The 24611-nt window shown below is 37.9% G+C and overlaps 1 protein-coding gene across 1 annotated transcript in view; it reads left to right on the top strand.

Annotated features, from left to right (window-relative positions):
- Positions 1–24611, top strand: part of TDRD3 (tudor domain containing 3) — a 269944-nt gene that overhangs the window by 107525 nt on the left and 137808 nt on the right.

Raw genomic sequence — 24611 nt, forward strand, 5'->3', positions numbered from 1 at the left:
AAGAGGAATTTTTAAGTGACAAACTTGGATATTTACCTAAGGAGCTTTCCAAGCAGAGCAGAAGGCATAGTCTGGCTTCTCCTTGCAGTTTATAGTAAAATGTGAGAAGAAAGTTATAAGCTGAGAACTAAGCTTTTAAGCACAAAAAAACCAAAAGTGGATGGTTTGGAAAATTCTGAGCCTATTCAGATGGTGTGCTTTTAAACTAAGGCCAGAAGTGGCTCCGTAAGAGACCTTCTTCAGCTTTTAGGAAGTGAGTACCCAGAGGACAGGGCTCCATGTGAGGGTATAACTGAACAACTTGCTAAAAAGAGTCTGACTGACTGATCCAGTCAGTCATTTCAGTGATAGTCAGGATTGGAAATACAAGAATGGTCTGTAGAAAGTTCCGTGGTCTGTGGTTTGGATGTAATTGAACTGCATTCAAAGTCGATGAGATTTTTGCAAAATTTGTATGTCCAGAGCTACTGCCAGTTTGGACTAAAAGGGTCAGAGAAGGGATGAATTGAAGAAAGAATTACTTCAAGTGTGAAACCATGGAAGCAAAAGTCTGTAACAAAAACGTCTCCTCAGGCAGATCCTCCCCTGTACTTGGAGGGACCAGGCCATCTGTCCTGGTTCATGGCAGGGGTAAGCCTTGTGCCCTACTGCCCAGGGAGAGTGCCAACATCATAATGCTTGGATGGAGTGGGTGTCGGGGGGTTTATCTCAGTGTTATGGGAGAACATGGCCACTACACAGGCATTTGGAAGGGATGGGGCTGTTGCTCCATCAGTCCTGGAGGATAAAACATTGACCCATAAATGACTGTCAACCTTTGAAATCTAATAGGAGTTTGTCCTGTCGGGATTTGTACTTGTTTGGGACCTGTGACCTCTGTTTTCCTTCCAATTTCTCTCTTTTGGAATAGGAATCTTTATCCTATGCCTGTCTCTCCATTGTGTAATGGAAGCAGAGAAGTTGTTTTCTAAGTTTCACAGCCCATCAGACAGAGAAATTTTGCCCTAGGACTGGCCACTTCCGTAATTGATTTTTATGAATCTTTGTACTTAGACTTGTTACTGAAATGACTTAGGCGTTTGGGATATTATGATGGAATGAATATTTTATTTAACATGCAGTAAAAACATGTCTTTTGGGGGTTCATAGGGCTGAGTATGGGAAATTGAATCACAAACCTGAGTTTGGACATGGTCTTGGTTTAATCCCCCTTCTGGTTGATGTGGAGCCACTGTAAATAAAATCTCTTCAAGATTTTACTTCACTTAAGTTGTGGTTCCACTGCAACAGGTTGGGCTTTAATTTGGATTACTGGTCCCTTTATAAACTGAGTGGGAGTCAGGCAACAAAAGAAGCTGCTGGACAAGTAAGAAACTGAAAGTCAACAGAAGAGCTGGAAGAGAAAGAAGATGCTGCTATGTGCATGGCCATGTGAGAGAAAAGCCAAGAAATCCCAAAGATTGCTGATCTGCCAGAAGATTCTGGCCCTGAGAGGAAACAAAACTTTTAGCTTCTGAAACTGAGCCAATGAATTCCTGATTTTAAGCTCATCCATTGCATGGTATTTGCTTTAGCAGTTTGGAAACCAAACAGTAGTGCAATGTATATGGCAAGTTTTGAGGATTAAGAGCAATTTAGGGTGGTATTTTTTGTTATGGAGATCTAGGAATTCATGAATGCATATTACCTCATTTGAGTATTTTACCATTGAGAGATTTGCAAGAAAATTCAATGAATGAAGTATGACTAATGGACTCTTCATTATTGGCTAGATTTTGTTTCCACTTCCTAATGTAAAACTCTATTACTTGAGCTTTATTGCTCTCAGTGTGATAGATTCAAAGTATGCTAAAGATCCTGCTGTAACAGTTTCTACTAAGTGCCAAGCTTGTCTGTGATAGTACCATTCCTATGGGAGAAAACCATAGAAAGAGAAGTGAGCAGTGAATAATGTTGCCCTAATATTTAATAAGCAAGAGGGGAGAAGAAGCCATCTTCTCGTCAGATCTGCTTCTTTAAGCCTTGTGGGATCCTTTGGGAAAGCATCTTCCAACCCCTTTGTAAATTCATTGACCAGGCCTGAGGATCTAAATAATGTACTGGAGTTTCACCATGATAGATTAGTAATTCTGTCTGGAAGTGAATTAAAGAAGTGTAGAAAGGAGTCTTCAAACTTCCCTGAAAGGTCAAAAGCAAATGCTCGCATGGGGTTTGTATTGTTATTATAATTAATAAGACTTAGATAATACCAATTGAGAATTTTAGAGTAGAATGGGGGAATGGAGAGCTGATAGTTTTGTGATTAGGTAAGACATATTGTAGGTCTGTGGTAGGAGAAGACAGGTAATCCTCAACACATTGCATTTTTGTCTCTGTTCTATAACAAATTCGGGGCCATCAGAGGAACATTGTTAAGTAGGGTTTGAAATATGAAGTCTTAGTGAATTCTATTAGTTATCATTGGTTATTTTGGGAAAAAGAATTCAAAAAGTACAAATAGACTTTCACTTGATCAAGACAGTGACTTAAGGTGTTCCAGGGTTCTACTGCCCCACAGAATATTTGAACAGCTCACAAAAACTGGAAGAGCTATCTTCCTCAGAACTGTGGAAAACAGTTAAAGGTATGTAGTAACTGGATGAATGCCAAATCAAGAAAATGCAACTTAAAAAAAGTAGGAGTAGTTCACGGTGCCCTTTCTAGCTCCTTCCCATCCTCCCTGCATTGCAGTGTGGTGCCAGCCTGCATTCTCATTGTAGATCCCTAGCCCTGTTCTGGAAGGAGCAAAGTAACCCCCTTGCACATGCTGAGGTGCCTGTTTGTCTATATTAATCTACTGGAGGGCAACCTGAAGGATTGAAATAGGAAACTCATTTCTGTCTCGCCCTTGAAGAACTTGTGCTGCAGGCAGAAGCAGCTTGCTCACGTCTAAAGCAATGTAAGAAAAAAGTAAGTTGAAGTACTTGGGATTATTGTCTTCAAGACATATGATAGTGTACCCTGGAAAGCTGGGGAGGGGTAAAAGCTACTTCATAGGGAATGGAGGGAGCATTAGATTCCTGTAAGGGAATACCTAAGGCCATTAGTGAGCACAAGCCTAGTACAAGATGCAAGCTCAGAAAAGATGGAGAGGACCCTGTACTTTTTCCTCAGCCGATCTTGATGGGAGGGCTGAACTCTGAAGAAGAGCACCAGCCAACACAGAGCCAGTTTGCAAAGACTGTGAAGGATATTTTTTTCATTGACTTGATTGTTTTTATTAACTCCTGACACTCAGGAAGTCAATCACCTCACATAGAAACAGATAACTCAGATAATGAATCACAGCATTAACATAATAACATATTAAAATGTAGAATGTATAAGAAAAGATTACAAGATGAAGAAACAGGAGATGATGACCTCTCCAAAGGAACAAGGTAAAATTGAAGAAACCATCAGTGAAGAAAAACAGACTTTGGACACATCAAAAAAATGTTAAAAAAGTGATCTTCAGTATGGTTAAAGAGCTAACAGAATGTGGGATACCTGGGTTCAATTCCCGGACCATGTACCTAAAAACAAAAGAAAACAAAAAACCTAACAGAAAACACTAAGAAAGAACTAAAGAATATAGGAAAGTGGTGAATGAACAATATGAGAACCTCAAGAAGAGAATCTCAACAAATGAGAAATTTTAAAAAGGAACACAAACAAATACTGGAGTTGAAGACCATAATGATAGAAATAAAACCCATTTAGTAGAGGGTTTCAATAGCAGATTAGAACTGGCATAGAAGGAATCAGAAACCCAAAAGTAAGACAATTGAAATGATTAAGGCTGAAGAGCAGAAAGGAAAAAGAAGAATAGTGCTTATGAGACATATGGGATAACTGTGAAGTATTCCAACATACTCATTATGGGGGCCTGTTCTAGTTTGCTAGCTGCTGGAATGCAATATACCAGAAACGGAATGGCTTTTAACAAGGGGAATTTAATAAGTTGCAAGTTTACAGTTCTAAGGCCGAGAATTAAAACAAGTCTTTAGAAATAAAGTCCAATCAAAGGCATCCAGGGAAAGATACCTTGGTTCAAGAAGGCCGATGAAGTTCAGGGTTTCTCTCTCATCTGGAAAGGCACATGGCGAACACAGTCAGGGCTTCTCTCTCAGCTGGAAGGGCACATGGCAAATATGGCATCATCTGCTAGCTTACTCTCCTGGCTTCTGGTTTCATGAAGCTCCCCGGGAGGCATTTTCCTTCTTCATCTCCAATGGACTCTCCACTTCGTGGTGCTGCAGCATTCTCTGCTCTCTCTGAGTCTCTCATTCTCCAAAATGTTTCCTCTTTTTATAGGACTTCAGAAACTAATCAAGACCCTCTCAGATGGGTGGAGACATGTCATCCCTTAATCCAGTTTAACAACCGTTCTTAACTAAATCTCATCAACCAGGGAGATGATCCCATCACAGTCCCAAATACACAGCATTGAATAGAGACTATTCTACCTTTAAGAAATGGGATCCATATTAAAACATGGCTTTTCTTAGGGGGCATACTTCCTTTCAAACCAGCACAGGGCCCCAGTAGGAAAAGAAAAAAAGAAAGGAATATTCAAGAAATAATGGCAGAAAACTTCCCAACTTTAATGAAGACATGACAAAACAAAAGACTATTCAATAATCCCGGTGAACTCCAAATAGGATAAACTTGAGGAGAACCATCCCCAGACATACTGTAATCAGACTGACAAATGCCAAGGATATGCAGAGAATTCTGAAAGCTGCCAAGAGCAAAACACTGGTGCAGCTGGTGATTAAAGTATCTGGAGGCCCCCTGCAATTCTGCAAGATGTTCCCAGGGGCCAGGCTTTTGAAGCAGCAAGCATGGCCCTCAACCTGCTGAGTGCCCTGGAATGAGGCTGGGAGCTGGGGGATGGTGCTGTGTTCAACCATCATGCCATTGTGGTGCTGTCCTGCTGTCCTGCCTTCCCTGCCTTCTGTTTCTTCCTTTACTGCTACTCCATCTCAGGCCCCCATTGCCTACCCCTGGAAGCACACATCTCTCACCTCATTTATGAGGTCTCCTTCCCTTCCCTACAGAGACCCTACATCTTTGTCCAGATGTCTCCCTATGACAGCCTACTCCTTTACCAACCTGTATCCTCACCCCTCCTCTCAGTGGTGCCAGCTTCCTGTGCTGCTGCAGAGCCAGGGCCCTGAGCTGGCTGTCACTGCTACTGGCTGTACTCATGGAGCATAAACTAGTCCACATGCTGCACTTGGACTTGTTCAACAGCATCTGTGAGGCCTTTGTCCTTATGATCTTCATGCTAAGCTGGCAGTGCCCCTACCTTCTGCTGTACTTGCTGGTGCTGACACATGGGCTGAGCACCCTGTGCCCTTGCACTCGAGCTACTTCGATCTGCACCACCTGCCTGCTGATGTCATCTGTTCTAATTTTTATACCACCATACTTCTCCATACTGAGGAAAAGAAGCCCCTCTCTTTTCAGAAGCTTCCTGTAGACCCTACAAGGTTCTGCTGGCCACTCTGACAAACCCGTACCAGCAACTGAACAAGACATATTCTGGATCCAAGGTGAGGGCATCGCTGGAATTCTTGCTGACAGTCAGTATGTGGCCACTGTTGTCTAGCTGGAGCACGAAGTCCAGAGCACTTTCCTCCACTTCATGGCCTGTCCGTTGTCTGCTGGGATTTCCTGTGCCCAATTAACCCAGGCTCCCTCTAAAGGAGATGTTGATAACCTGTTTTTCCTGCAGGACTTCCTCACATCTCAGGAATGCTCCAGTCACAAGCTGTACTCTCAGCTGCTACACTCAGATGTTCTTGCAGTTCATTGAAGAATGTTCTTTTGGCTCTGCTTGGCATACTGCCCTTGAATTCTTTGACTCCTGCATTGACAATGCAGAAGAGAAGCCTGAGCTGACACACATGGTGCTAAAAAATTAAAAGAAACCAAAAAAACAAAACAAAACTGGAAAAATATGGTAATATTGATTATTTGTCCTGAATGGGAGGGAAGGATGTCATTCCTCACCAGTGATGGCCCCTCTCCCCTAACATTGCAGAAGGAGCCCAAGGCTTCCCATGTCTTCCTGCCTTAGTGTTTGTATTTTTTTTCACATTTTTTATTGTGAAATCTAACATATGTATACATATATATATGTGTGTGTATAAATAAATTTCAAAGTACGTCGTAACAAGCAGTTATAGAACAGATTTCAAAGTTTAGTATGGGATATAGTTCTATAATTTCAGGCTTTTCCTTCTAACTTCTCCAAGACACTGGAGACAAAAAAATATCAATATGATGATTCAGCAGTCATACTCATTTGTTAAGTCCTGACTCCTCTTTCTCCTTTGATCCTTCTCCCAATCTTTAGGGTTATTTGGGCTATGCCCATTCTAACTTTTTCAAGTTGGAAAGGGGTATCAACAATAGGGGATAGGGGAATGGAACTAGTTGATGTTCTGAAAAGGCTGGCCCCTCTGAGTTTCAGGAACCATCTAGAGGTTATAGTTTCTGAAAATTAATCTTAGTGCTTGAAACTTCTGTAGAATCTCAGATAGAGCCTTGCCGGCATTCTTTAGGATTAATGGGAATGGTGTTGGTTGGAGATTGGCAAACCAAGGTAATTAGCAATATCGAGCTGAAGCTTGCTTAAGAATAGCCTCCAGAATAGCCTCTTGACTGTATTTGAACTCTCTTAGCCATTGATACCTTATATTTTATTACATTTCTTTTCCCCTTTTTTGTCAGGGAGGTGTTGTTGAGTCCATGGTGCCAGGGCCAGTTTCATTTCTAGGTGTCATATCCCATGTTGTAAGGGAGAGTTTTAGTCCTGAATATCGTGTCTCACATAGGGGGAAGGGTAATGATTTTTCTTGTAGACCTGGGCTCAGAGAGAAAGGGGTTACACCCAAGCAACAAAAGAGGTTTTTTGGAAGTAACTCTTAGGCATAACAATAGGTAGATTTAATTTCTCTGCTGCAGAAATAAGTTTCATAAGAACAAGCCTCAAGATAAAGGGCTTGGCCTGTTGACTTTGGAGTTTCTAATGTTTGAGACAGTATCAGAGGTTTCCCCCTGGGTAGAAAGTTTAATAGTTCCATATTTTTTCTGCAGTCTCCCACAGAACTTTGCCAATACTTTTTATTATCTGCCCAACATACTCTGGGTTTTGTCCAGGTAGTACCTAAAGCTATATAGAATTTTAAGCCCTCATTCCCATTCTAGACTCCATGTATTTGGGTTGTTTAAATAAGCTATCCAGAGAGGTTGTGTTAGATTATGGGCTATAAAAATTTAGGTTTTGGACAAAATAAACCTCTCTACCTTCAGTTTCATGCAGTGGGTGAAGTTCTAAAATACAGACAATATCACCCATTACCCTGTATTCTGATTTATCTTGGTCCTGACCACATCAGCTTCATTCTTATCTGTAATTGAAGCCTGATCTCTTTTTTTTATTTCTTTAGCAGTTGTATATAGCAATACTGACTTCAGAGCTACAGAACTCCAACTCTGAGTCTTAGGTATCACACAAGTACCCAAAGTTTCAAGGAGATACCAGGTTATACATATACATATTCATATGTATGTACATATACAGCACAGCATTTTAAAATCTAGAAATAACATTTACAATTCTGGACTAAATGTGACTGCTATAAGAGCTTACAATCTAAGCCCCAATTTTCTTATAAATATTTTCTAAAAGAGACCATACAGTATTTTGTTCTTTTGCTTGTGGCTTATTTTATACAACATAATGTCCCCTAAGTCCATTCACCGTGTTGCCTACCTTGCAACTTTGTTCCTTTCTGTAGTGTACAGTATTCCGTCATTATGAATACACCACAGTTTGCCTTTGTACTTCTCATTCAATGTATATGTCAGCCACCTCCATCCATTTGTGTTTTGTTTTAAGTTATTCTGGAGATATAGCTCTATAAGATTCTTATGGTGAGTGAGAAAAAGAAAGGAAATGTGCCTCATGGTTCAGTGGTTTGGAGTTCTTTGAAAGTCTAGAGGAGTACAAGCTCCCTTCAGGAAGAACTATTGCCTCCTCAAGTTCTAATCCTTCTTGTACACTCCACCTTGGGAATTGCCTCACCCACCTCGGGCCCTGACCTGTACAATAAGGATTGTTCTTCGCAAAATTTTGTTCAGTGTAAATATAGTAAAAGCTGCTTCCATCTTTTATATATATATTTTATATATATATATAAAATATATTTATTTTATATAACAGGGTAGCAATATTGGAGGACTCATACTTCTTGATTTTAAAACTTATTAAGAAAACGAAAGTAATAGTAATAAATAGAACAATGTGCTAGTGACACAAGGATATGCATATAGAACAATGGAATTGAATTGAGAATTCAGAAATAAGCTCTCATATCTATGAGCAGTTGATTTTTAGTAAGGGTACCAAGTCCACTAAATGAGGAAAGAATAGTCCCTGCCAACAGATGCTGGGGAAACGATATCTATATGCAGAAGAAGGAACTGTATCCCTACCTCAAACAACATGCAAAAATTAACTCAAAATGGATTAAAAACCTTAATATAAGAATCAAAACTATAAAGTTCTTAGAAGAAAAATTAGGGAGGCATCTTTAGGACCTGGGTTAAGCAATGGTTTCTTAGACTTTATACCCAAACCACAAGCAACCAAAGAGAAATAACTGGGACTTCTTTAAAATTAGAACTTTTTTTTTTTTTTTAAAGAGAGGGAGGAAGGGAAGGAAAGACAGAGAGAAGGAAGGAAGGATGGAAGGAAGGAAGGGAGGAAGAAAGGGAAACATCTTTAAACATTTTCTTGTTTTATTGTATTTTGTTTGTTTGTTTGTTTTTTACATGGGCTGGGGCCGGGAATCGAACCGAGGTCCTCCGGCATGGCAGGCAAGCACTTTGCCCGCTGAGCCACCGCGGCCCGCCCTAAAATTAGAACTTTTGAACATCCAAAGACTTTGTTAGAGAATAAAAAGATAACCCACAGAATGGGAGAAGATACTTGGAATTCACTTATCTGATAAGGTGAATTTAATATTCAGAAGATGTAAAGAATTACCATTCAACCACAAAAAGACAAAGAGCCCAATTTATAAATGGGCAAAGGCTTGAATAGAAATTTCTCTGAAGAGGATAGACAGATGGCCAATAGGCACTTGCAAACATCCTCAGCATCATTAGCTATTAGGGAAATGAAAATCAATACCACAATGAGATACTACCTCATATGCAATAGAATGGCTACTATTAAAGGAAAAAAGAACAGAAAATAACAAATGTTGGAGAGAATATATAAAAATAGGAACCCTTGTACATTAATGGTGGGACTATAAAGTCATACACCTGCTGTGGAAAAATTTCACAGTTTTTCAGAAAGTTAACTATAGGATTACTATAAGCCTTGGTAGTTTGACTTCTCAGTACATACCCAGAGGAACTGAAAGCAGGGATTCAGCACATATTTTTCCACTGATGTTCAGAATGGCATTATTTGCAATTGCCAAAAGATGGAAATAACCTAAGTGTCCATCAGCAGATTAATGTATGTAAAATGTAATATCATTTAGTTTTAAAAAGGAATGAATTTGTGATGCATGCTGCTGGAAGGATGAAATTTCCTGACATCAAGTTGAGTGAAATTAGCCAGAGCAAAAAAGGACAAATACTGTATTATCTCACATATATGAAATAATTACAATTAAAAAAGTCATACAGTCAGAAACTAGAATATAGTTTAGTAGAATATAGATTATGGGATTGGGGGATGGAATTAATGCTTACTTTGTGCAGGGCTTCGGTTTGGGGTGGAGGGAAAGTTTTTGAAATGGCTGGTGGTGATTGTAGCACAATCTTGTAAAGTAATTAACATCACTGAATTAGATATTTAAAAATGGTTAAAATGAGGAATTTTATTGTAGAATTGTAACCCGTGTCAACTAATTGTGGTGCTGTGCTTTGAAATTTGTAGCTTTTTTGTATATATGTTATTTTTCACCAAAAAAAGAAGAAAAAAAGTTGATTGTGATGATATATATATACACAAAGCAAAGAAATGAAAAAGCGATAATTTTCAAAGCACTCTTCAACAAGTAGTTACAGGACAGATCCCAGAGTTTGTCATGGGCTACCATATGATCCTCTCAGATTTTTCCTTCTAGCTGCTCTAGAATATAAGAGGTTAGAGGACTTAAATATTTTTTTTTTATCATCACCATCAATTTTTTTCTTTCTTTTTTTTATGAAAAATAACATATATACAAAAAAGCACTAAATTTCAAGACACAGCACCACAATTAGTTGTAGAACATATTTCAGAGTTTGACATGGGTTACAATTCCACAATTTTAGGTTTTTACTTCTAACTCCTCTGAGATACTGGAGACTAAAAGAGATATCAATTTAATGATTCAGCATTCATATTCATTTGTTAAATCCTATCTTCTCTGTATAACTCCACCATCACCTTTGATCTTTCCATCCCTTTCCTTTTAGGGGTATTTGGGCTATGGCCATCCTAACTTTTTCATGTTAAAAGGGTCTGTCATTAATATGGGGTAGGAAATGGAACTATCTGATGTTCTGGAGTGGCTAGGTCCTTTAGGTTTCAGGACTTATCTGGGCCAGGGACCCATCTGGAGGTTGTAGGTTTCTGGAAAGTTACTCTTTTACATGGAACCCATGTGGAATCTTATATATTGCCCTAGGTGTCCTTTAAGATTGGCTGGAATGGTCCTGGTTGGGGGTTGGCAGGTTATGATAGGCAGCAATGTCAAACTGAAGCTTGCTTAAGAACAACCTCCAGAGTAGCATCTTAACTCTATTTGAACTCTCTCTGCCATTGAAACTTTATTGATTACACTTCTTTTCCCCCTTTTGGTCAGGATAGAATTGTTGATCCTACAGTGCCAGGCCAGATTCATCCCTTGGAGTCATCTCCCACATTGCCAGGGAGATTTTCACCCCTGGACATAATATTCCACATAATCTTGATGAAAAGGTTTCAAACAGAAATTTAAACCAAGTCTTGAAAGTGGAAAGATGACAATCTTTTTCAGTATTCCAAACCGAATCTAGATTTTCCCATGGACAACTCATGTTTCATTTTTAAGCCACAGATATGATTGTGAAGTGAAAGAATGTGTAGTGGGGAAACCGTATTTTGAAACCTCTTTTTCTGAGTTTTCAGAGAAGATTTTTTTTTTATTTCTGAGACTCTACAAAAAAGTCCTGGAACATAGTGGTTTGAAACCTAAACATCATGGAAAAAGGGTTTGACATAAAAGAAGTAACCATACTTCTCAAATGGTTTAATTTTTTTATATTCCTCTATAAGTTTAATATTTTTATGTACTAAGGTATAGAAGTCAATTACAAAATAGAGGTTATTGTAAAAATACTTTTTGACCAGTCCAGCTGTTTGATTATCATACATTGCTATGGAGACCTTACACGAAAGGTTTTCAATTCTGTGTTTAATTTTTACATCTAAGTTCTAGGACTGACAGATTGTACATACGTTTAAATATGACACAATGATTAAGACCCAGTTTCTTCAAGTTGAAGGGTCTTTCTTAAAGCCTCGGCAATACTAACATCCACCACAAGATGGCTTTGCTGCCTTAAAATTCAGTTAATGAAGTCTCACCTTAGGACAATCTTCAAATTGAATTTTTTTTAAGTAATTTTTTAATTTAAATAAAATTGTATCAGATCTCCTATGTATTTAATCTGTGCTAAGTAATACAGTTTACCAGTTTTCCTTTTACTGAATTATGAAAATTAAGCATGAATTTTATTTTTCAGAAAAATGGATTACTGAAACCCTAAATTTACTGTGCTTTACTTACTGATGCTTATTGGTAGTTATTAATAGAATTTCTGTGGAGTTTAGATTTTATAAAAGACTACATAAAGCATATACATTAGACAGGTAATCTGAAAATTGGAAAAAAAACTGTTCCCGTTACTTTTTTTTTTTTTTAACCAAGCACTGGCGAGGGTTAATAAAATATAAAAGAAAAGTGAACTTAAGAAAGTCATTGGCAACCTTGACATTAACAATCTCAGAAGATGATGATGATGATGGAACATTTAACAGATGTGACAAACAGTGTCAACTACTCTGAAGGGTAGAGTTGATAAAAATAAATGTCAGCTTTCCCAGTCTTCCTTTACAGCAGTGGCCATTCATAGATTATAATAGCCCTTCCTATAAATGCAGGGCAGGTATTAAATACGTAGTATCGTCATTCATACAGAATTGTCTCCAAATCTCAAAATGAGTATAAAGGAAGTTCTGCTTGCTTCTCCTTATTCATGATGAGGCGGTGGGAGGCATTGTCCTTCATGATCCTAAAATCTAATTACTCAATCTTATTTATTTGTTATTTTAAATCCTCTTGGATTTAAACTCTTTTTATTTTCACAACAGTTACTAGTTATATTTAGGCTCTTATTACCTTACCCTTGAATTACTCTAACACACTTTTAGCTAGTATCTAGAACTCAAGGTCTTCCTTATTGGTTTGTACCATAATACAGATTAATCTTTCTGAAAAGATATTTCATCACATTCTTCACAACTTAAAGGATGTTTTTTTTATCTTTTTTTTTTTTTAAACTGACTCTGTAACTGTCTATTGGATTCATGAAAATTCATAAGTCTGATATTAAGGCTAGAGCCACCACATAGAGCCAGCTACACAGGCCGTATATAGCACAATTCTAGGAGGCCTCAGTCACTGATGACTGATGTGAATTTGTTTCTTGGAGGTGACCCTGCTTTTGCAGTCTCCTATTAGCTGTCTCCACTTTTGTGTCTTCATTTCATCTTTTTTACAATTCCCAACATGGCCTCTATGTTCCAGTTAAAATGTTCTCTACGTAATGTCCTATTCATTTCATACCTTGTGCCTTTGTTTGTTATTTTCTCTATATATCAAGTATGCCTTGCTCCCCTACTTTCCTCCAGTCCAAAACTATCTGAGGAGTTTTCCTGACTCACTATCTATTCCACAGAAGACCCCCTCCCAACTCCTTTCCACCCTGACCTTTCATTTACTTTGTATCCTTCCCAGAACTTGTGTAAGCCATCTGTCTATTTTATGAATATTCATTTCAGGGTGCTGGTGCCAAGTCTAAGGTCATGAATTTCAACTCTATGTGGGTAAGTGTCACTCTTTTTCATGAACAGGATGTACTGGTAATTTCAACCAGCCATCTCACATACTTGGGGCATTAATCACAAAGGTAATGAAAAATCAAAAGACAGATTGGTATAAAGAAAACCATGTCAGTTAAAACATGACATTATGTTAAAAAACATGACATTATGTTAATAGCTCTATAGTTGAACCATCCAACAATTTCTTTTTTATTTTTTTATTGTGAAATAATACATATACAAAAAAAGCAGTAAATTTCAAAACACACTGCAACAGTTGGTTGTAGAACAGATTTCAGAGTTTGCTATGGGTTACAACTCCATAATTTTCAGTTTTTCCTTCTAGCTGTACCAATATACTGGAGACTAAAAGAATTATCAATATAATGATTTAATAGTCATACTCATTTGTTAAATCCTATCTTCTCTGATTTAACTCCACCTTCTCCTTTGATCTTTTTCCCAATCTTTAGGGGTTGTGCTGGTTTGAAAGGATGTATGTCCCCTAGAAAAGCCATGTTTTAATCAAAATCCCATTTCATAAAGGTAGAATAATCCCTATTCAATACTATATGTTTGAAACTGTAATCAGATCGTCTCCCTGGAGATGTGATTTAAGCAAGAGTGGTTGTTAAGCTGGATTAGGTGATGACATGTCTGCACCCATTTGGGTGGGTTTTGATAAGTTTCTGGAGTCCTATAGAAGAGGAAACATTTTGGAGAATGAGAAATTAGGAGAGAGCAGAGAATGTTGCAGCACCACAAAGCAAAGAGTTCGCAGTCAGTGACCTTTGGAGATAAAGAAGAAAAATGCCTCCCGGGGACCTTCGTGAAACTGGAAGCCAGGAGAGAAAGCTAGCAGATGATGCCATGTTCACCATGTGCCCTTCCAGCAGAGAGAGAAGCCCTGACTGTATTTGCCTTCTCACTTGAGAGAGAAACCCTGAACTTCATGGGCCTTCTTGAACTAAGGTATCTTTCCATGGATGGATGCCTTTGATTGGACATTTCTATAGACTTGTTTTAATTGGGACATTTAGAACTGTAAATAAGCAACTTATTAAATTCCCCTTTTTAAAAGCCATTATGTTTCTGGTATATTGCATTCCGGCAGCTAATAGACTAGAACAGGGGTATATGGGCTGTGCCCGTTCTAACTCTTTCATGTTATAGAGGGCTGGTGATAATATGGGATAGGGGGATGGAACTAGTTGCTGTTCTGAAGAGGCTGGCCTCTCTGGGTTTCAGGACTTACCTGGTCTAGGAACCCATCTGAAGGTTGTAGGTTTCTGAAAAATAATCATAGTTCATGGAAACTTTGTAGAATCTCAGATAAAGCCTTAGGTGTTCTTTAGGATTGGCAGGAGTGGTTTTGGTTAGGATTTGGCAAACCATAATAGTAGCAATATCTAGCTGAGGCTTGTACAAGAGTAGCCTCACGACTATTTGAACTCTCTCAGCCACTGATATCTTATTTATTACACTTCTTTTCCCGTTTTTGGTTAGGAAGGCATTGTTGATGCCATGGTGTCTGGGCTGGGCTCATCCCTGGGAGATATGCTCCAATTTCTTCACATCCTCTCCGACATTTATAGTTTTCTCTTTGTTTAAGAGCAGCTGTTCTTATAAATGTGAGGTGATATTTCATTGTAATCTTGATTTGCATTTCCTTTATAGCTAATGAAAAGGAGCATCTCTTTATGTTCATTTTAGCCATTTGTGTTTGCTCTTTGGAAAAGTGTCTATTCATATCCTTTATCCATTTTATAATTGGGTTGTTATTTTGTTGTTGAGTTGTATAAGTTTGTTTATGTATACAGGTTATCAAACCTTTATCTGATGTGTGGTTTCCAAATATTTTCTCCCATTGAGTTGGCTGCCTCTTCACCTTTTTCATAAAGTCCTTTGAGGCACAGAAGCTTTTGATTTTAAAGAGGTCCCATTTATCTGTTTTTTTCTTTTGCTGATTATGTTTTGGGTGTAAGGCTTAAGAAGCCACCTTTTATAACTAGGTCTTGAAGATATTTCCCTACATTTTCTTCTAGAACTTTTATGGTACTGGCTCTTATATTAGGTCTTTGATCCATTCTGAGTCAAATTTTCTATAGAATGTAAGGTAGAGGCCCTCTTTCATTCTTTTGACTGCTGATAACCAATTTTCCCATGCCCATTTATTGAAAAGACTCTTCTGTCCAGTTCAGTGCATTTGGGGGCCTTGTCAAAGATCAGTTGACCATAGATTTGGTAATCTGTCCCTGTACTCTCGAGTTGGTTCCATTGGTCAATACTTTTGTGTTTGTGCCAGTACAATGTTGTTTTGACCATGGTGGCTTTACAATAAGCTTTAAAGTCAGGAAGTGTTAGTCCTCTCACTTAGTTCTTCATTTTTAGGATGTCTTTACGCATTTGAGGTCTCTTTCCCTTCCAGATAAGTCTTCAAAGTAGGTTGTTGGAATTTTGGTTAGTATAGCATTGGATCTGTAGATGAATTTGAATAAAATTGGCATCTTAACAACATTCAGTCTCCCTGTCTGTGAGCATGGAATGTCTTTCTATCTATTGAGTTCATTTTTGTTTTCTTTTAGCAGTGTTTTATAGTTTTTTGTGTACAAGTCCTTCACATCCCTGGTTAAGCTTATTCCTAGATACTTGATTGCTATTTTGAATGGAGTTTTTTCCGTAATTGTCTCCTCAGTTAGATCATTACTTGTATATAGAAACTTCATTGATTTTTTTACATTAGTCTTGTATCCTGACACTTTGCTGAATTTGTTTTAGCTCAGGTAGCTTTGTCATAGATTTCTCAGGGTTTTCCAAGTATAGACGTCAAGGATCATGTCATCTGAAAATTATGAAAGTTTTACTTCTTCCTTTCCAATTTGGATGCATTTTATTTCCTTCTCCTGCCTACTGACTCTAGCTAGGTCTTGTAGTTTAAATGTTGAATAACAGTGGTGACAGTGGGCGTCCTTGTCTCATTCCCAGTCTTAGGGGGCATGTTTTCAATCTCTCATCCTTAAGTGTGATGCTGGCTGTTGGTTTTTCATATATACCTTTTATGATACTGAGAAAGTTCCCTTTGATTCCTACCTTTTGAAGTGTTTTTGTCAGGAAAAGTGCTGAATTTTGTCAAATGCTTTTACTAGTAACACTTGATATGATTGTGTGATTTTTTTCCTTTCGATTTTTTAATGTGCTGTATTATGTGGATTGATTTTCTTGTGTTGAACCACCCTTGCATTTCTGGTATGACTCTCACTTGTTTGTGTTGTCTAATTATTTTAATGTGTCATTGGATTTGATTTGCTAGTGTTTTGCTGACAATTTTTGCATCTATGTTTTAGGGAAATTGGTCTGTAGTTTTCCTTTCTTCTAGCATCTTTTTCTGGGTTTGGTATTAGAGTGATGTTAGCTTCATAAATGTGTTAGGTAGCATTCCTTTTTCCTAAGTTTTTGGAAAGACTATGAGCAGGATTGGTGTTCTTTTCAGAATGTTTGATAAAATTCCCCTGTGAAGCCATCTGGTCTAGGGCGTTTCTTTGTAGGAGGATTTTTAATGACTGCTTGAATCTCTTTACTTGTAATTGGTTTGTGGAGATCTTGTATTTCATCTTGAGTAAGTACATGTACTTTGTGTGTTTCTAGTAATTTGTCCATTTCATCTAAGTTATCTAGATTGTTGGCATACAGTTATTCATAGTATTGTCTTATGATTTTTTAAAATTTATTCAGGATCCATGATAACAATTCCCCTCTCCTTTCTGATTTTGTTTTTCTTCTCTCTCATTTTCAGCTTAGCTAGAAGTCTATTAATTTTCTCAGGGAACCAACTGTTTTTTTTTTTTTTTGGCAGGGGTAGGCACTGGGACTTGGACCAAGGTCTCCGGCCTGGCAGGCAAGAACTCTGCCTGATGAGCCACCATGGCCTGTACCCAACTTTTGTTTCTGTTGCTTCTGTTTTTTTTTGTTGTTGTTCTCTGGTCCATGTATTTCTAATTTAATCTTTGTTATTTCTCTTCTTTTATTTGCTTTAGGGTTAGTTTGCTGTTCTTTCTCTAATTTCTCCAGGTGAGCTGTTAAGTGTTAAGCCTTTGATTTTTTCTCATTCTTGTTTTGTTTGTGTGTATGTGATGGGGGTCATTTTTTTCCCATGTGAGTATCCTGTTATTACAGCACCATTTGTTGAAAAATTTTTTTGGCAGGGTAGTGCATGGGCCTAGAATCAAACCAGGGTCTCCCACGTGGCAGGTGAGAATTCTACCACTGAACTTCCCTTGCACCCCTGCTTTTTTTTTTTTAATATAGGCATTTAGGGCAATTGAATCTCCCTCTCAGCACTGCCTTTGCTGCATCACATAAGTTCTGCTATGTTGTATTCTCATTTTCATTTGTCTCCAGAAATCCCCAGATTTCTCTAGCAATTTCTTCTTTGACCACTGATTATTTAAGAATGTGTTGTAATCTCCATTTATTTGTGAACATTCTAGTTCTTTAGTGATTATTAATTTGCAGCTTCATTCTATTGGATAATTTCAGTCTTATTAAATGATAAAGACCTGTTTTGTGTCCCAGCATATGATATATCCTGGAGAATGTTCCATGGGCACTTGAGAAGAATGGTGTTTTGGGGTGTAATGATCTACATATGTCTGTTAGGTCTAATTCATTTATTGCGTTGTTTTCTGTTTTCTTGTTCCTCTGTCTGATTGTTCTTTCTATAGTGGAGAGTGGTCATACTGAAGTCTCCCATTATTTTTGTTGAACATCTGTAGTTCCTTCAGTTTTGCCACTGTTTGCCTCATGTTCTTTGGAGCTCCTTGATTGGGAACATAAGCATTTATGATTGTTATTTCTTCTTGGTGAATTGTCCCTTTTATTAATATGTAGTATCCTTCTTTGTCTTTTTGGTGAATTGTCCCTTTTATTAGCATGTAGTATCCTTCTTTGTCTTTTATGATGTCTTTATATTTAAAGTCTGTTCTATCTGATACCAGTATAGCTACTCCTGCTTTCTTTTGGTTACAGCTTGCAAAGAACATCTTTTCACTTTCACTCTATTTGTATCCTTGGGCCTGAGATTTGTCTCTTGTAAACAACATGTAGATGGATTATATTTTTTAATCCCTTCCACCAATCTGTATCTTTTGATTGGTAAATTTAGTCTGTTAAACCATTCTTGAATTTATATTTGTCAGATCTATATATTCTTTTTCCTCTCTCTCTCTTTTTATCCTTTAAATTACCCTTAGTGGCACTCTTAAATTCTTTGCCCTCCTCCATACCACCCTCTCCCCCAGTGGACAGAACTCCTTTTAGTATTTTTTTCCCCTGGATAGAACTCCTTTTGGTTTTTTTGTAGGGCAGGTCTCTTCTTGACAAATACTCTCAGCCTTTGCTTGTCTGAGAAGATTTTAATCTCTCCCTCAATTTTGAAGGACAACTTGGCTGGATAAAGAATTCTTGCCTGAAAGTCTTTCTCTTTCAGGATCTTAAATATATCATACCACTGCCTTCTGGCCTCCATGGTATCTGTCGGGTAGTCCAAACTCATTCTTGTGTGGTTTACCATGAATGTAGTGAATAGTTTTTCTTTTGCTGCTTTCAAGACTTTCTTCTTCACTTCAGCATTTGACAGTCTGACTAGTATGTGTCTTGGCATAGTCCTATTTGCATTTATTCTGTTTTGGGTTTGTTGGGATTCTTTGATTTGTATAATTGTGTCTTTTATAAGTGTTGGGAGGTTCCTGCCATTATCACTTTTACCAGCCTTCCTAACCCTTTACTATTCTCTTCTTCTGGGGCACCGATGATTCTTAAATTGGTGTGCTTCACATTATTCCTCATTTCTCTGAAATCCATTTCTATTTTTTCCACCTTTCTTGCCTTTTGTTCTTTTGTGTGCTCGAGTTCACTTGTCCTATCTTCTAGCTTGCTTATTTTTTCATCCTTCTACTTCACTGAACCTGGTATTTTGTGTTTCTAGTATACTCAGTTGGTCTGCAATATCTTTTATCCCTGTGAGAACTGCCTGTTTTTCTATTTATTCTTTCAAATTCTTCTTTATGCTTTTCCAGTGTCATCTTGATATCCTTGATATCATTATGAATATCCTTTGTATTTCAAATTCTGTGTCTCCTCCCCAGATTTGATGTGGTCTTTTGGTTGGGCCATGTCTGCCTGAATCTTCATGTGCTTGTGATTTTCTGTTGCATTTGGATCAATTTGATTGGCTTAAAGTTATTTTCAAGTTGATTTCCTCCATTCATCGAAGGTTTTGCATTTGGTTGGATATACATTGAAGTTTTCCTTTTGTGCTTGGTATGGCAGGAATTCCTGCCAAGCCAAGGCTCAGATCTTGGGGAGGGAATGCAATTCTACTTAAGGATATATTAAAAGCTAGACAGAGAGAGCCCAGTAGTTCGCTGGCAGAATGCCTGACAAGCAGGAGTACCCATGCTCAACTCCCATTCCATGAACCACAAAAACAAAAAACAAACAAAAGTCCTCAGCAATAGTAGGCCCTGAAGCTAGATGGAGATACCCCAAGATATACTGGGAATGAGCTGAGACTGGCACCCACAGAGGAAAAGAAAAGAGAAAAAAAGTTTGCCGACTGCACTTACTGCTTCTTCCCAGCACATGGCACTTTTGAGCCACCTCTTCCCCTTGGGTTTGCCTCTCCCTGACTGCAGTAACTAGCTGAGTAAGATAACCTGCATGGCGATGGTGATGGGGGTGGGGGAAGTGTTCTTGCTGGGCGGAGTAGCTGATCACTGTGCCTGGTAGAGCAACAGAGCATGCCTCTGTGCTCCCAACAGGTGCTACCAGCTGCAGAGCCATGCAGGCAGGTATGCCAAGCTAACTGCTCCATCAGGGTGGAGAGGAGAGATGATTGGCTCCCTCGGAACAGAACTGCCCAGCGTGTAGACATCTGTCTTCAGTTGTGTCATTGCCAAACAGACTCATCCCATTCTTCCCATCCCTGTGTCTCCGCTTCTCTTGTCTGGAACCTCCCTATGAAATGTAGAAAACCTCCAATCACTCACACTCGGAACTGTCATCTTTTTCTTTCCCCTTTATTGTTGTTCCACAGAGCAGGGGTGATTCCAACCTACCATACTCCACCATCTTCCTGGAAATTCGCCTTATTTTTTAAAATTAAAATAAATTATTTTTTTCATTTTCCATGAACAGAAAAACATTGAGAGATGAAGTTAGTGATGTGGAAATAGGCAAATGATACATTGGTAGAAGTTTACTTTTGACTGGGAGTCTGTTCTAGTTTGCTAGCTGCCAGAATGCAATAACAGGAATGGAATGGCTTTTAAAAAGGGGAATTTAATCAGATGCTAGTTTACAGTTCCAAGGCTGAGAAAATGTCCCAGTTAAAACAAATCTATAGAAATGTCCAATCTAAGGCATCAGAGAAAGATACCTTGGTTCAAGAAGGCTGATGAAGTTCAGGGCCTTCTCTCTCAAGTGAGAAGGCACATGGCAAACATAGAGTTTCTCTCTCATTTGGAAAGGCACATGGTGAACACGGTCAGGGTTCCTCTCTCATCTGGAAGGGCACATGGCAAACATGGTATCATCTGCTGACTTCTTCTCCTGGCTTCCTGTTTCATGAAGCTCCCTGGGTGACATTTTCCTTTTTCATCTCCAAAGGTCTCTGGCTGGTGAACTCTGCTTCTCGTGGCTATGTCATTCTGCTCTGCTCTCTCTGAATCTCTTTCATTCCCCAAAATGTTTTCTCTTTTATAGAACTTCAGAAACTAATCAAGACCTACCCAAATGGGTGGAGACATGCCTCTACCTAATCCAGCGCAACAACCACTCTTGATTAAATCACACAACCAGAGAGATGATCTAATTACAGTTTTGAACATACAATACTGAATAGGGGTTAGAAGAAATGGCTGCCTTTACAAAATGGGATTAGGATTAAAACATGACTTTTCAAGGGTACATATATCATTTCAAGCCAGCACAGAGTCCTACAATATTTTCCCTGTATTTTATGAGTCACAATTACTTTGAATAATTGAAATGGAGCAGTGATGTGCTTTCAGGGAATCCCAAGTTTGGGAGAACCTATTTAAGATCATGTTGTCCATTTCTGAATTATCACGAATTTACCATATCCTATTTTTAAAATTCCTCAGGTAGAAACTTTTATGTGTTCTCCCAATAAATATATCACCACTCTGATGCTTCAGAAAGTTTTTCTTTTATTATTGTTTCTTCTTTTTCAGGTATAAACTCCCTTGCTGTATATGAATACCAATTTAAAAACTTTGAGACCAGTATCAGGACTACCTATTCAAAATAATTTCTTTCACTGCCCCTGAAAGATTTGCCTTCCTCTTGATGTTCTTTGATATACCAAGCCCCTTTGTTACTTAGAAGAACCCTGATTTTAGTAAAATCATAATCATCATCTTTGTTTTCTTCTGTCGTTTATTGAGACCTTCCTCTGCCAGTTCTCATGTTAAATACTTTATGTATATTATCTCATGTAATCTTCAGAATAATAGATCTCATGGGAGATGTCCCCCCCCTGTAGGTGGAGGCCAGTGGGCAGGGTCCAAGTATGTCCAGTAGGAGCCTTATAGTATTGTACAACTCATTGAGTCTAATGTGGTACAGCACAGAGTTGAGCAATACCAGGGTAAGAATTGCAGCTACTGGCCCTGGCTATATGACCTGCTGGGGGATCCAGCTGTGAACCCTCTGTTAGGCACAGAGTTGTTAAGGATTCCACAGGAGACAGCAAGTCAGAGATTAACAGATTTATTGAAAGAATACAGCTGGGAGGAAGCAGGTGGGAGAACAAAAGGGAGAAAGCAGGTAGGAGCCTGAAATTGGCTCCTTACTGGGAAGGAGTTCCTTTTGCTCTTAGGATTCATTTGCTAAAATCCAACACCCTCTACAGCACGTAGCACATCTGTTGGGATCCAGGTTTAAGACATCACACAGCAGCTGAACTTGCACAAAGCCTGGATTGGGGGTTATCCAGAAAGATGGGGCCTAGCAGGGAGGGGGCTTATCACAGAATGCAAGTGGTAGGCCTGGCAGAACACTGAGTAGGTGTAGCCACTGGAAAAACCACAGATGGTTTCAGATGATGATGGAGTGGACAATGGGTAACTCAGGCAACACCAGCACCTCACTGCCCTCATTCTCTACACGCACAAAAGCAGTATAGTGGAAGCTAGAGCAAGATTGAATTTCTAGTGCTAGTATACATGGGCAGAACCAGTGAGATCTCTGGTATAAGGTGCAGTGCTAAAAGTCTTGCAGTGTGCCATATCTGGCTTGTACCACTCCATGAAAACTGTTCTTTGCATCTCTGTACGATTTTGGGTTCAGTAACATCAAGTTGGCAGTTGAAACCTGCCATGGTGGGATATAGGGGTATTTAAACCATGGAAATTGACAAATGCTATAAAATCAGGCTCATATACCCCCTGCCCCCATACTCTCTGAGAACTTGTTTACCAGAACATTACTACCATCAAACAAAGTGTGTGGTTTGATTTTGAATGTTTTGCTTGCTGTATGGAAATATATATATATATATTTTTTTTTTTACTTCTTTTTTTTTTTTTGGAAATATATATATTTTGAAGCTTAGTAAATGAGGCAAGCACCTGTGAAAGTCTCAGCTCAATTTAAGAACCACATTAAAGTACCGTTCTGTCTACAGTAGTCTCCTTGTCTTTTCCTCCCTCACACTAAGAAACTTCTGTTGTAAATTTTGTATTTGGCATTTCCTTTATTTATTTAACTTTTTTTGTGTGAAATATAACATATATACAAAAAAGCAATAAATTTCCAAGTACATTTTAACAAGGAGTTGTAGAACAGTTTGGTATGGGTTGCAGTTCCACAATTTTTCATTTTTTCTTCTAACTGCTCCAAGACACTGGAGAACAAACAAAACATCAATATAATAATTCACTAGTCATATTTATTTGTTAAATTTTGTCTTCTTTGTTATACTCCTCCTCTTTTTTTTCTTTGTGAAAAATAACATATGTATGTATATAAAGCAATAAATTTAAAAGTACATTGCAACATATGTAGAACAGGTTTCAGCGTTTGGTATGGGTTACAATTCCACAGTTTAAGGTTTTTATTTCTAGCAGCTCTAAGGTACTGGAGACTAAACAGTTCCTTTATTTTTAAAAATAATTCAGGTTCATATGTAATTATCCCTGAAGGGTATGCTTTGTTTTGATTTTGAACTGTATAAAATATTATCTGCTGCAACTTGCTTTTATCATTCCATGATATAATTCTAAGTTATGTCCATGTTGCATATATGTTAATTTTTCTTTTTTCTTATAATACTCAACTGTGTAAATATATCGCAGTTTTCTTATTCCTTCTCCTCTTGCTGTATATTTCTTTTTTGATAATAGGGTCAGTGCTTCTAGGAACAGATTTGTACATGTTTTTGATATACATGTGTAAGAGTTTCTCTATGGAATCTAACCAGAAACTGAATTACTGAATGATAGAGTTATGTGAGTTCAACTTTACGTGATAATGCCAAATTACTTCCCAAAGCAGTTGTACCAATTACATTACGTTCAGTAGTTTATTTGAAATCTTATTGATCCATTCTTCTTTGACTCTTGAATTATTATTAGTAATTTTTTATACTGAAATTGTATCAGTATAATATAATACAGTATCAAATCTTGATCCATTTGTTGATCATTTGGTATTCCTCTTTTGTGCAATACCATATCTTTTGTACATTTCTTTGTAATTTTTTTTTTAATGATCCATAAGTGTTCTTTATAAATCTGGACTGACAGACATACTCTATTTCTTATTATTTGTTCAGTATATGGCCACATATTTTTTCATTTTTTCTCTTTTTTATTAATTAACGGAAAAAAAGAAATTAACCCAACATTTAGAAATCATACCATTCTACATATGCAATCAGTAATTCTTAACATCATCACATAGATGCATGATCATCGTTTCTTAGTACATTTGCATCGGTTTAGAAGAGCTAGCAACACAACAGAAAAAGATATAGAATGTTAATATAGAGAAAAGAAATAAAAGTAATAATAATAGTAAAAAAAAAAAACAAACCTATAGCTCAGATGCAGCTTCATTCAGTGTTTTAACATGATTACTTTACAATTAGGTATTATTGTGCTGTCCATTTTTGAGTTTTTGTATATAGTCCTGTTGCACAGTCTGTACCCCTTCAGCTCCAATTACCCATTATCTTACCCTGTTTCTAACTCCTGCTGGACTCTGTTACCAATGACATATTCCAAGTTTATTCTCGAATGTCCATTCACATCAGTGGGACCACACAGTATTTGTCCTTTAGTTTTTGGCTAGACTCACTCAGCATAATGTTCTCTAGGTCCATCCATGTTATTACATGGTTCAT

The sequence above is a fragment of the Tamandua tetradactyla genome, chromosome 4, assembly GCF_023851605.1.
Source record: "Tamandua tetradactyla isolate mTamTet1 chromosome 4, mTamTet1.pri, whole genome shotgun sequence".
Lineage (NCBI taxonomy): Eukaryota > Metazoa > Chordata > Mammalia > Pilosa > Myrmecophagidae > Tamandua > Tamandua tetradactyla.